This window comes from Protopterus annectens, chromosome 6.part1, assembly GCF_019279795.1.
Source record: "Protopterus annectens isolate FY-2018-M chromosome 6.part1, PAN1.0, whole genome shotgun sequence".
Taxonomy (NCBI): domain Eukaryota; kingdom Metazoa; phylum Chordata; order Ceratodontiformes; family Protopteridae; genus Protopterus; species Protopterus annectens.
In genome coordinates, this window is record NC_056738.1 from 578,682,949 (window position 1) to 578,694,987 (window position 12,039).

Consider the following 12,039-nt stretch of genomic DNA (forward strand, 5'->3'; position numbering starts at 1 on the left):
ACCTTTGTTTCATCAGACCATAACACATTTCCCACATGCTTTTGGGAGACTTGATGTATTGTTTTGCAAATTTTAGCCGGGCCTGGATGTTTTTCTGTGTAAGAAAAGGCTTCCATCTTGCAGCCCTACCCCATAGTCCAGACATATGGACAATACAGGAGATTGTTGTCACATGGAGTACACAACCAGTACTTGCCAGAAATTCTTGCAGCTCCTTCAGTATTGCTGTAGGTCTCTTGGCAGCCTCTCTGACCAGTTTTCGTCTTGTCTTTTTATCAGTTTTGGACGGATGTCCACTTTTTTGCAACGTCACTGTTGTCCCATATTTTTTCCACTTTTTGATGACTGTCTTTACTGTGTTCCATGGTGTATCCAATCCTGTGGAAATGTTTTTTGTACCCTCCTCCTGACCGACACCTTTCAGCAATGAGATCCCTTTGATGCTTTGTAAGCTCTCTGTGAACCATGGCTTTTTCTGTAGCAGGCAACTGAGTAAATGTCAGGAAAATCCTACTAGAACAGCTGAACTTTATTTGGGGTTAATCAGAGTCTCTTTAATTGATGGCAGGTGTGTATCCAAGAAGACTGAATGCTGTAATTAAATCAAAAGGTGTTTTAACAAAGTATTATTTTAAGGGTGTGCACACACAACAAAGTATTAGTTTAAGGGTGTGCACACTTATACAACCAGCTTATTGCACTTTTTTTATTTTTTATATTTTTTCCCCTAACAGATTTGTTTTTCAATTGAACTGTACAGGTTATAGGTCACATTAAAGGTGTAAAAAGTTTTGAAATTATTTATTGTGGTCTCATTTTTTATATCATAAAAAACTGGCATTTTAACAGGGTGTGTACACTTTTTATATCCACTGTACATGTACTTTGACAGGGACTTACACATCTTGAATCAGGTTATTTTTGGGAACCTAATGTTGCTAACAGTTTCCCTAACTAACCGCAGCCTTTATATCAGCTTTGTGCATCAATCCACGGACAGAAGATTCTAAACATTGTTATTTTGTTTAATCCCATGCTCTCTCTGTTTACAGCTGCTGCACTGTCTTCTCTTTGTGCAGATTATCTTCCAGTTGATCTTGCATGAAACATTAGTATCTGTTTTTTTGCTATTACTATTCTCATTGGGACAGTTTTACCAAAATGTTCAGTGGTAATAGTAATGTAATTTGCTACCAGGATGCATGCATGGCTGCATGTTGTAGTTATGGAAATTAGTCACAGGCCAAGGAACTCTATACAGTGATGGCAAAGAGCTAAGGGTGCATGTGTGTATGCATTTGTGTGTGTTGGGGTGCAAAGAACATATTGTCACTTTTAGTATTCACAGATTGAAACACATCTTCCAGGACTAAAAATAGTAAATTGTTGAAGGTACATCAAACAGTGAGTGAAGCTGTTGACTTCTTGCCTTCTTTTATTGGCTTGCACTTTTTAATTCCTTCTACAGTCATCACACTGTTTGATTTTGTTTTTTATTTTGTACCACAAAGGCATTGTGAGAAGGGAAGCCATTCCGTCTAAAAACAGATGATGGAAGAAAATGTCTAGAAGGCATTTAATTTTCCCTAGTATCGCTAATTGATCCATTTGGTATTATATTGTAAATTCCATGTTAACCACCTCTCTGACTCGTAGGCTTTCAGGCTTCACTGTACTTTCTTTTTGGGAGAGAGGCAGGATGTCTGTCTTCTGGGTCTTTTACATAAATGGGCTTCTAGAAATCTCTTTCCAGTCATATAGGTTGAAATGAATAACTTTCTACCTTTGATAAGGACTTGTCCCACATTTAACAAGCGCTGCATTATTTTTCTCTTTGTTGTTTTGGGAGTGGGAACTATGTTTATCATAGGTTTCTAGACTGAAAGAACATATTTTCCAACTTTCTAGTAAGATCTTTTTTTCCTGAAGCTGTATTATTCTTAGTGATATTCTAACAATAAGAACCTCCATCAGATATTAAGGGAAGATGGATTTCCCTCAGTCTGGGTCCCACCATTTCTCCTAGGCCAATAGATACCAGGCTATGTGTTTCCACCATTTCCCATCTGTGACTGGTAGATGCTAGTTTTGACTTAACTGTAATAGTATCAGTTTCATTTTCAAAAACAGTTGTGGTTATATCCAAGAATTCAGAAAAGTCGGAGCAGTAAATTATTGTTTTCGATTTCTTGTTATTGTTTTACAACAAAGAGTTAAAAGACAGCAAAGGAGTGGCAGATAACCTTTCTTGATAATTAAATTCTTCCTTTTTATAAAGACATTACAGATTTCAATATAGGTTTATAAAATGTGTTGACTTTAAAATATACCACAATGATATTTGTATAAAAGGCAAGGCAACCTCTAACAAAAAAAGCTATCTACAATCATCCAATAAATCAATGTTAACTAAGCTTTGACAGCTGTGTCAATTTTAACAATACAAATATTAAAACAATTTTGACCAGGCTAGTCTTTAACAATAATGCTAGCAAAGTAAATATTGTTCTTTGTGACCTAAAATAGATGTACAAGTAGTTCAGTAGATAGGAGTGTGTTTATTCATTAATCTTAAATGCACAGACTTTCAGTAAGGTTTGTTGGAACCATGTTAATGAATAATGAAATCTAAATTTTATTTATTATTTATTTGACATTTGTTTACTGGGGTGGTCTGACTGGGTCTACAGAACCCATTTTCAGCAGAGGCCCGGGGAGAAAAGCTCCACATACAGTACAATACAAATACAGTATAATCCAATACAATAAAGATTACATTAGAAATACTATACAAAAATAAGTAGAAAGAACAAACTGCTACAAGATGATGTCATATATTACTACACATCTAGACTATTCTATACAGTTAAAACATTACAGATGATAATAGTCACTCTCATCATAAATGATGTAGATAGTGTAAAAAATAAGTACGTAGGTAGTGCAATGTGTGACATTGACTTTTGTAGTACATGCAAAATAGAATGTTAGTTTCCATTAGGAAAATAGCAGCCAGAATGTTAGTGATGCAGACATATAGCGAGAGAGAGTTAAGAAGAATAGAAGCAATAAAGCCTGAGCAGCAGCTTAAGGATATGGTATAGAAGCAGAGAAGGAGTTAGAAGAGCTTTAGGATCTTGCAGTCTGTGAGGGATTGAAATGTGAGAGAAGAGGAAGACCTGAGCCCTAGGCAATCTTTATGCAGGAGCAGAGCCATGTATTTTTGAGATAATTTTTTAAAGAGGCTTTGAAATGGGTGCGGCCCGGCCAAGCACAGACCTGGTAATTTGAGGTATGAATTCCAATCTATAGAGAGAGTATGAATATAGAGAGTCACCCATTTTTCTTGTGGGTTTTGAGATAGCTAAGAGATATTTTGTCTTCTGATTGTAGGGATTGATTTGGTGTGTAAGGTGTGACTAAATTGGCTAGTGCAGGGCAGGCAGTAGGCCTGAAAATAAGGTTGTGCGAGGTGGATAGCTGAATAAAGGCAAGTTGGTTGGGTAGTTCAAGCCAGTTTAATTCTAGGAGTGGTTTACAGTGGTGTGTGTTTGTGTGTGTGTGTGTGTGTGTGTGTGTGTGTGTGTGTGTGTGTGTGTGTGTGTGTGTGTGTGATATTTAGAGTGTGTGGCAAACTTTGCAACCTTGTTGCAGCACTATTACAACTTAGGGTAGAATGTTATAAGTTAGTTAATCTAGGGGCACCATAAAAAAGAGAGGGAAGTAAAAATGTTTTTGCAAGGGTAGTTTTGGTTGCTGCAGTAAAGAAATGTTTGTTTCTATATAAGAGTCCCAGTTTTTGATGAGTTTTCTTTATATTTTGCTGTATATGGGGGTCAAATGAAAGTTTGTCAATGATAATACCTAGAAGTTTGGTTTCCTGCACTATTTCTATGGCAGTGTTGTCAGATGCAAGAATGTTGAAATGATCAGTGACAAGGGAAATGTTTTTGGGATGAAAGAGTACTAGTTTTGTCTTCTTTAGATTAAGAAAGAGTTGGGTATTTCTTAGCCAGGATTCTATTGCTGTAATGGACTGTTGAGTTTTTGAAAGTAGTTCTGGTAGTGATTGAGCAGTGCAAATTATGGTGGAATCATCCGCGTATTGAATGAGGGTCCCAAGGTGAGAGGCAGTGTGAAGGTTGTTTGTGAAAATGTTGAAGAGTAGAGGTCCTAGGATGGAGCCTTGGGGGACTCTAGTAAGGTTGCAAAGAAAGGGTGAGATTTCATTGGACCATTTCACTGCTTGTTAACAATCTTTGAGGTAGCTCTGAACCATTTTACTGTGTCATGTGAGAAGCCCAAGTTAGACAGTGTGTTCAAAAGTAAGGGGTGAGACACTGTGTCAATGGCCTTGGAGAAAGCAAGGAATACTAAGGCTATATAGCATCCTGCATCTCTGGCCTTGTTCACGGTGTCTGTAAATGATAATAGGGTTGTAGCTGTGCTATGTCTAGGTCAGAAGCCATGTTAGGTTTTGGCTAAAATATTGTTTTGCAATAGATATTGCATTACCTGCTGATGGATACCTCTCTTGAGAATTTTTGGATATGGGTGACAAGATGGATACAGGGCAGAAATTGGATGGATCAAAAGAGTTGCCTGCTTTGTGGATGGGGGTGATGTGAGATTGTTTCCATATGGTAGGTACTTCTGATTTGAATAAAGACCTATTTATAAGGATACTGATTGGGTAGGCGACTGAGTTAGCAGCCAGTTTGAGGTAGTATGGGGGGAGATTGTTAGCTGAAGTAGAGTAGGGTTTTAGTTTTTGTAGCAGTTTCTTAAGGATGGCAGTGGGTATGGGCTGAAATGAGAATGGGGTCTGAAGTAGTTGATGGCCTGGGGTCGATGTCTGAATAGGTTGAAGGGTGGGGGGGGGGTCCATTGATTTTATGAAGTGCTTGTTAAAGTTTTCGGCTATTTGTGATGGAGGGGTATCAGGCGATAAGGTGTGCTCTCTATTTCTTCCAGGGTTAAGTAGAGAAAATATGGAGTGTCAAAATTTACTGGGGTTGATTTTATGCTAGAGTTGAAGCTGGGAATTATATGACTTCTTATCTCTGTTAATTAATTTTGTCACTTTGTTACGTAGTGTTTTGAAATTAACATGATTTTGTTCATTTTTGCTTTGTTTCCAGGTTGACCAGGCTAGGTCCCTTTGCTTCATTATGTGTTTACACTCTTTAGAGAGCCATGGTGTCGAGTTCATTTTGATTCTTTTCATATGAATGGGAGCTGGTGTACTAAGTATGTGAAGGGAGGTGTTATTAAAGTATAGTACAGCATCATTAAGGGGTAGTTGTTTAAGGGGTGTCCAGTCTATTTCATATGAATGGGAGCTGGTGTATTAAGTATGTGAAGGAAGGTGTTATTAAAGTACAGTACAGCAGCATTAAGGGGTAGTTGTTTAAGGGGTGTCCAGTCTATTTCATATGAATGGGAGCTGGTGCATTAAATATGTGAAGGAAGATGTTATTAAAGTATAGTACAGCATCATTAAGGGGTACTTGTTTAAGGGGTGCCCAGTATATTTCATATGAATGGGAGCCAGTGTATTACGTATGTGAAGGAAGGTGTTATTAAAGTACAGTACAGCAGCATTAAGGGGTAGTTGTTTAAGGGGTGTCCAGTCTATTTCCTGTAGGAGATTGTTGAATTTATGCGGACAAAAATGAATTGAGTTCCTAACTGATTTTATAGTGTGTTGTTGTTGGGAGTTTGTTCTAAGAGAGTAAGCTGGTAGATGATCACTCAGGGAGCTAGGCAGTGTACCAGAAGAGGGGTAATTAGCAGGGTGGGATACTAGAATCCAGTCTAAGGTGGATTGGCAGGTAAGATCTTTGCTGTATCTTGCTGGAACATTCATAAGCTGAGAAAAAACATACAGATTTATGCTATTAGTGGGGGGGGGGGGTCGGAAGCTATGGTTTGTCAATCTGTATTTACATCTCTTAAAATTATTATTTCAAGGTTTATTGTTTGGGATGTCCAGGATAAAATATTTTCCAACACTGGTATATTGTTACCTGGTGGGATATATGTTACTATTATGCAAATTATTTTTGATATATTGAGGTTCAAAAAGAAGATTAGTACCTCAGCATTGGAAAAGATGGGTATATTACTAGTATAGATTGTGATGTTGAGTGCAGAGGGATACAGAAGTGCTATCCCTCCCCCATTTTTTTAGATCTATAACTTTCTGGTTATTGCAAAGTTTGGAGGTATTATTTCTGAGTCTTTTACATTGGGATGTAGCCATGTTTCAGTAAGGGCTAGTATGCTAGGTTTATTTTGATAAATCCAGCCATGCAGTGGGGCTGTTTTATTACATATACTTCTAAGGTTAAGTGTAAGTATGTTTAAATCTTTAGGGTTACTCTTGTGGTTAGGATTAGAGGGTGAGCCAGGGTTAGGATGTACGTCTCCACATTTGAGTAGATAGGTAATGAGGAATGTGTACCATGGGAAGTGGTTTTAATTCCTAGATGAGGGTACTAGTGTCAATTGCGGCTTCATAGGAGGTGAGGAGGCCAGTTTGTGGCTTGAATAGAATGGGAGGGTATGGGGAAAAGCTGGGAGGAGATACATGAGAAGCTGTGTTGTTTATTGGGGAGAGGGTTAGAGGAGGAGGATGTGTATTGGTGTGGGGGTATGTGAGTATATAGCTGTAGTGTGGTTGGGAATTAAGAGTAAAGAGGCTGGGCAAGTTAGGAGGAGCATGTCAACTGTGATAGTGGGATTAACAATAGTAAAAGTGGGATTTGTGTGTTTGAATGTAGTACAGGTGTAAATAAAGACTGTTATCGTGTGATATGTGTGCAGCTAAAGGCAAGGTTGGAAATGTTTTGACTTCAGAGTGGGCTTTGATAATGTGGTTAGGTATTTTACCTTGCAGTTTGTGATAAGGATGGGTGGGGGAGATGTGATTGGTCAGTAGTAAAATGATGATGCAATGTTAGTTTGAAATGGTGGTAAGCCTGGAGTTAATTTAAAATAGTTTGAGGTGGTGATTGTATTGTGATGATAAAGTAGAGTAATATACAAAAAGGTATAGTAGAGGGCATGTGAATTCAAGGTGATGGATGTAAGGGAGAGCAGATAAGTTTGGCTAAGTAAAAGAAAGCAAGGTGTGCATGAAATGTAGGTGTGGAGAAGGTAGAGTTGTATATAATTGGATCATAGAAATGAGGGGGGAGTAGTTTACTTAGGATAAGAGTTGAGGTGCTGGGGGAGAGTGGGATATGAGGGAAGGCCAGGGGAGCAGAGTGAGTGGAGCAATATATATATATATATATATATATATATATATATATATATGTATATATATATATATATATATATATAAACACACACACACACACACACACACACACATATATATATATATATATATATATATATATATATACATACACACACACAAACACACACACACATATATATATATATATATATATATATATATATATATATATATATATATATATATATATATATATATATACACACATATATATATATATCTATATCCTAGCAAAGACCAGCGAAAATTGTGATTTTGTCTTTGTGAGCAAGAACATAGTCTTCCGCTCCTACAAGGATGCAAGCTACCAGCCTCTGGAACATTGTTGGATCATCTCTTATCTTAGGAAGCATGTTGGTGAACTCTGACGACCCATATGGTATGTCAGATGGTGACTTCTCCCTCAATGCAGGTGTCAGGGATACCTACCAGTAACCTGTAGTGAGGTCAGTCATGGTTATATGTTAACCCCATTCAGATTTTCTAATGCTTCATGAGTCCTGAGCATTAAAAATGCATTTGCTTTTGTGAGACTGTTTTCATACAGTGTACACTGAATGTGATGCTACTCTTTATGTTTTGACACCAGCACCACTACTGAAGCCTGAGGCCTGTAGAGTGTCTGTATTACCCTAGCTTTAACATCTCATGTAGTTTCTCCTGCACTGTTCTCAAACTCTCTGTAAAGATCTCATTTACTTGATCCTTGGGTACCTGTGTCCATGTTACCACAGTACCAGCAAAAATTGACATATGTTATGGTGTCACAACAAGGGGATCCAGTGTCAGCTTTGGGTGACATGATCGACAAATGATGATGCTTTGCCAGAGTTGGTTTGCATTTGTCACCACTTGTCTTCCAGATACTAGCAAAAACGTTATCCCCATAGTGCCTTTTATAGGCTGTGCCAAGTTGTTAACCCTCCAACATAACAAAAATCACTCATGATTACCTAAAGGTGCTGCTGCTCAGTGCTAGGAGTTTAAATAAAAAACTGCACTCTCTGGATGCAGTCCTCACTCTGAAGAACTCAGACACATCTGCAGTTATGGAAAATACTTCAGAACCATGGAAAGCACCCCAACTGTCAAAGGCAACCATGCCTTTCATACATCTCGATCCCCCTCAGCTCAGATTAAAACAAAGGGATGGAGGTGTCTTAGTGTTCAGAAAGGACAAGTGCATTGCTACTCTGGTCCATCAACATGACTCCCTTAAGCTGCTCCATGCCCAACTAACCATAGGTACAACCACCTATCATACCCTTTCTAACTAAAGATCCCCTAACATGAGTCTGGAAAACCACACCTCCTACCTAAGCCTACTGGAATCTGTTAACATTCATCCTAACACCCTAGTTCTGGGTCATTTCAAGTACCTCTTCCTAATATATGATGCATAATCCACTTGCTTAGAGGTTTTTGAAGTTTGCCAATGCAAACATACCCAACTAGAGGTACAAATATCCTAGACTTATTACTCACGAACATTGGGGGGGCTGCTGATCCCTCCTGTGCATTAAATCCTCCCTGGTAAGAGCGGACCACAAAATGATCTCCTTTAGTATTAAAACTAACCTAGAATCTGCATCAAACTCCAAACCTGTTAAGAACTTTGCTAAGGCCAATTAACTTAAACTAAGTGGCAGCTTATTAAACTTTCAAGCCCCTCCGAACTCGGTTGACACTGAGGCCTATTCTGAGCTGTACACAAAAGCACTGTACTACTGCATTCATAACTGCATTGAGGAAGGCAGTACCTGTCCATGTCAAACATATGATTACTGGCAAAAAAAACACTTTTGTGGACCAATAGCATAAATAGGCTATTCAACAAAAGGAAAAAATCCTCTCCAAAGCCAAGAAGGAACAGACAAAACCGTGCAAAAAGACACTTACTAGTCTAAACAAACAAATTAGAGAGCTGATCAAATCTGCTGAAGCAAACTAAGAAGCAAAGATAGCCTCCCAGGTTGAAAATAACCATAAGGCTTTTTCTTTTTTAAATTATGGTCATAACATCAGGGGAAATGCTCAGCAATGTGCTGAGGTAATCATGACCAGCAACACTTACACCCTGCCTCAAACGGTAGCAAAACGTCTCCCCCATCACCGTCTACCACACCCAAAGAGATGCCCACAACCATCCCCCTACCAGTCATTATGAGGGAAGTGGTCTTTGCTGTGTTCGCTAAAGCCAAAACACAGCCTCCATGGGTCCTCACAACATTCCATGATATTTCTGAAATAGCTTAAAACAGAATCTATCAAGGCCACTTGAAACTCCCTTAAACTCAGACTGTGGACAGGCTTTGTCCCAGAGGAGTGGACGACTGCAGCAGTTGTCCCTCTGTACAAGAGGGCCCCATCAACTGACCAGGGACTACAGATCCATAAGCTTAACCAGTCTTATCTGCTAGATGGAGAGAATTATCATGGAACTGATCAATAATGACATAGGAACTCTCCAAACACTGGACCAAATCCAGTTTTGCTTGTCAAGGGTTGGTCTTGCCTGTTCATTCTGGTGGACTTCTTCGAGAAAGTCACCAGGGCAATGGATGAGGGTAAAACGGTACACACCACTTATCTAGACCTGGCCAAAGCTTTTAACACAATCCCCCACTCAGGGATCATAGATAAACTTTCTGAGTTAGGCTTAAACACCTACATCATCAGATGGATAGCCAACTGGCTCACTGACAGGGACATGTTGTCCAGATAGGTAAAACCACGTCCGATAAGAAACCTGTCACTATGATGTCACACAGGGCTCAGTGTTGGGACCCCTCGTGGTGATGCTGCAGTAGCATTGTCGCCTCACAGTAAGACGTTGTCCTGTTCGATTCTCAGCTAGAGCGTCTTCTGTGTGGAGACATGCGTGAATGGGCGTACCTTCGTTGAAGGTTGTGTGTCAGGGCTGGCAACGTGCTACGTAAAAATCTACTGCCAATCATTAGCAGACCAGAGTTCCGCTGTGGCGAGCCCTAATCGGGAAAAAACGAAAGACACAACAGCAACAACTGCTCTAAAGTAAAAGCCAATGTTGGGGGCCTTTGGTTTACCAAGTTCACTGATGACTGTAAATCAGATATCCCTGCAAATTATAATATTGATAGCACACCCCTAAAGGTAGACTGCATGATGCGCAGAATAGGAACAAAAATGGATAGTAACCTAAACTTTGACCACCAGGTAGCTACAGTAGTGAGGAAATCCTTCTGTTTGGCTTACTTTATAAATAAAGGCATGCCATCAAGATCAAAGGAAATCATAATGGCTTTGTACTTGCCCCTCATCAGGCCCATAATCAAGTACAGTGCTCCCTTCTGCATGTAACTGATCAGGCACTTACACCAATTGGAGTGACCCCAGAGGTTTCTCTCTCAAAAAAATACAAAGGCCCTCTCCCTTCATTCTCTCATATCATTTATTGAGAGGGGACTTACACCTGACCTACAAGGCATTCTCTGATCCAGCCCTGATGAAAATGTTATATATTTGCAAGAAAGATTATATAAGGGTTATATGTTCCATGGACCTGAACATTATTTGTGGCTCTAATAGAACTTGCTGGAGAGACAGACTTGTTTCCCAAAGGCTACCTTGTCTATGGAATAAACTTCCCGTCTTCATAAAACAAAGCCCGTCCCCTCATTGTCTTCAAAAAAAATTTGGATAAATGAATGGGGAACCATAAATTCACTACCCTAGGTACTGCCCATGTCCCATATGAACAGAGGCAGTCTGTAAAATAACTTGGGGCTCCAACACCCAAAGACCCATTACCCTGATACTACCCCACCCCACATTTGGAGAATTAAGTTATTATAGTGTCATATCCTGGATATCATACCTCTCAACCATACCGAATTTCTTGGTAAATACCACTTTTAAAGGTAAAATATTGGGGTGCCACAAATTCCCAATTGCCCCCTTTAATTTCAGAATTTCCTAGGGTTTTTTTTTGGGGGGGGGGCAGTATCATCACATGCAGGGCATGCGCGATGACGTCAGCTTCAGGACAGAATTCAACTTTAATTTAAACTTATTTACGTCAAGTCAGTCAAGAGCTGCAGCAGGTAAACTTTGTGCACAGTACATCTTTCTTCCCCAAGGTAAAAGAGACAATTGCAGTAGTAACTTCCTATTTGAATACTGAAACTGCATTCCGTTTATGGGCTCCTTATTTGAATGTTGAATTGAAAGTGCATTTTACTGGGTTTTTTTAGGCTCGCATTTATTATGTCCTAGAGGAAAGTGCATTCCATTTACTGGTTTGCTTATTTATGTCTGAGGGAAGCAAGAGCTTCCTATTTAAATGTTGAAAGTGCATTTTACTAGTTTTCTTTGAATTGTTTATGTGTCTTAGAGAAACCTCCTGCATTGCTGTTTGAAGTGCATGAGCGTTGCACTCTGTATTTCATTGCGAAGCGGATTGCCCTAGTGCCCTCATTTTCTTTGGGCTTGTGCATTCCGTTTACTGAGACACAATTGCACTAGTAGCTATTTTGAGGAGACAATTGGCAAGTAACTTCTTATTTGAATGTTGAACCATGTGTGTCTTTGCTTATTATTTATGTACGAGAAAGTGCATTTTACTGGTTTTTGGCTTGCATTCTGTTTTGAATTATTGAACCTCCATTTACTGCTATTTGAAGTGTGTGCTTTGGGCTCCGTATGAAACAGATTCATTTTCTTTTGGGCTCGTGCATTACTGAGAGACAATT

The 12,039-nt window shown here is 39.2% G+C and overlaps 1 protein-coding gene across 3 annotated transcripts in view; it reads left to right on the plus strand.

Moving 5' to 3' along the window:
- ADAM23 (ADAM metallopeptidase domain 23) overlaps nucleotides 1-12,039 on the plus strand; it is a 1,167,569-nt gene that overhangs the window by 889,233 nt on the left and 266,297 nt on the right. The gene's annotated exons all lie outside the window — the stretch shown is intronic.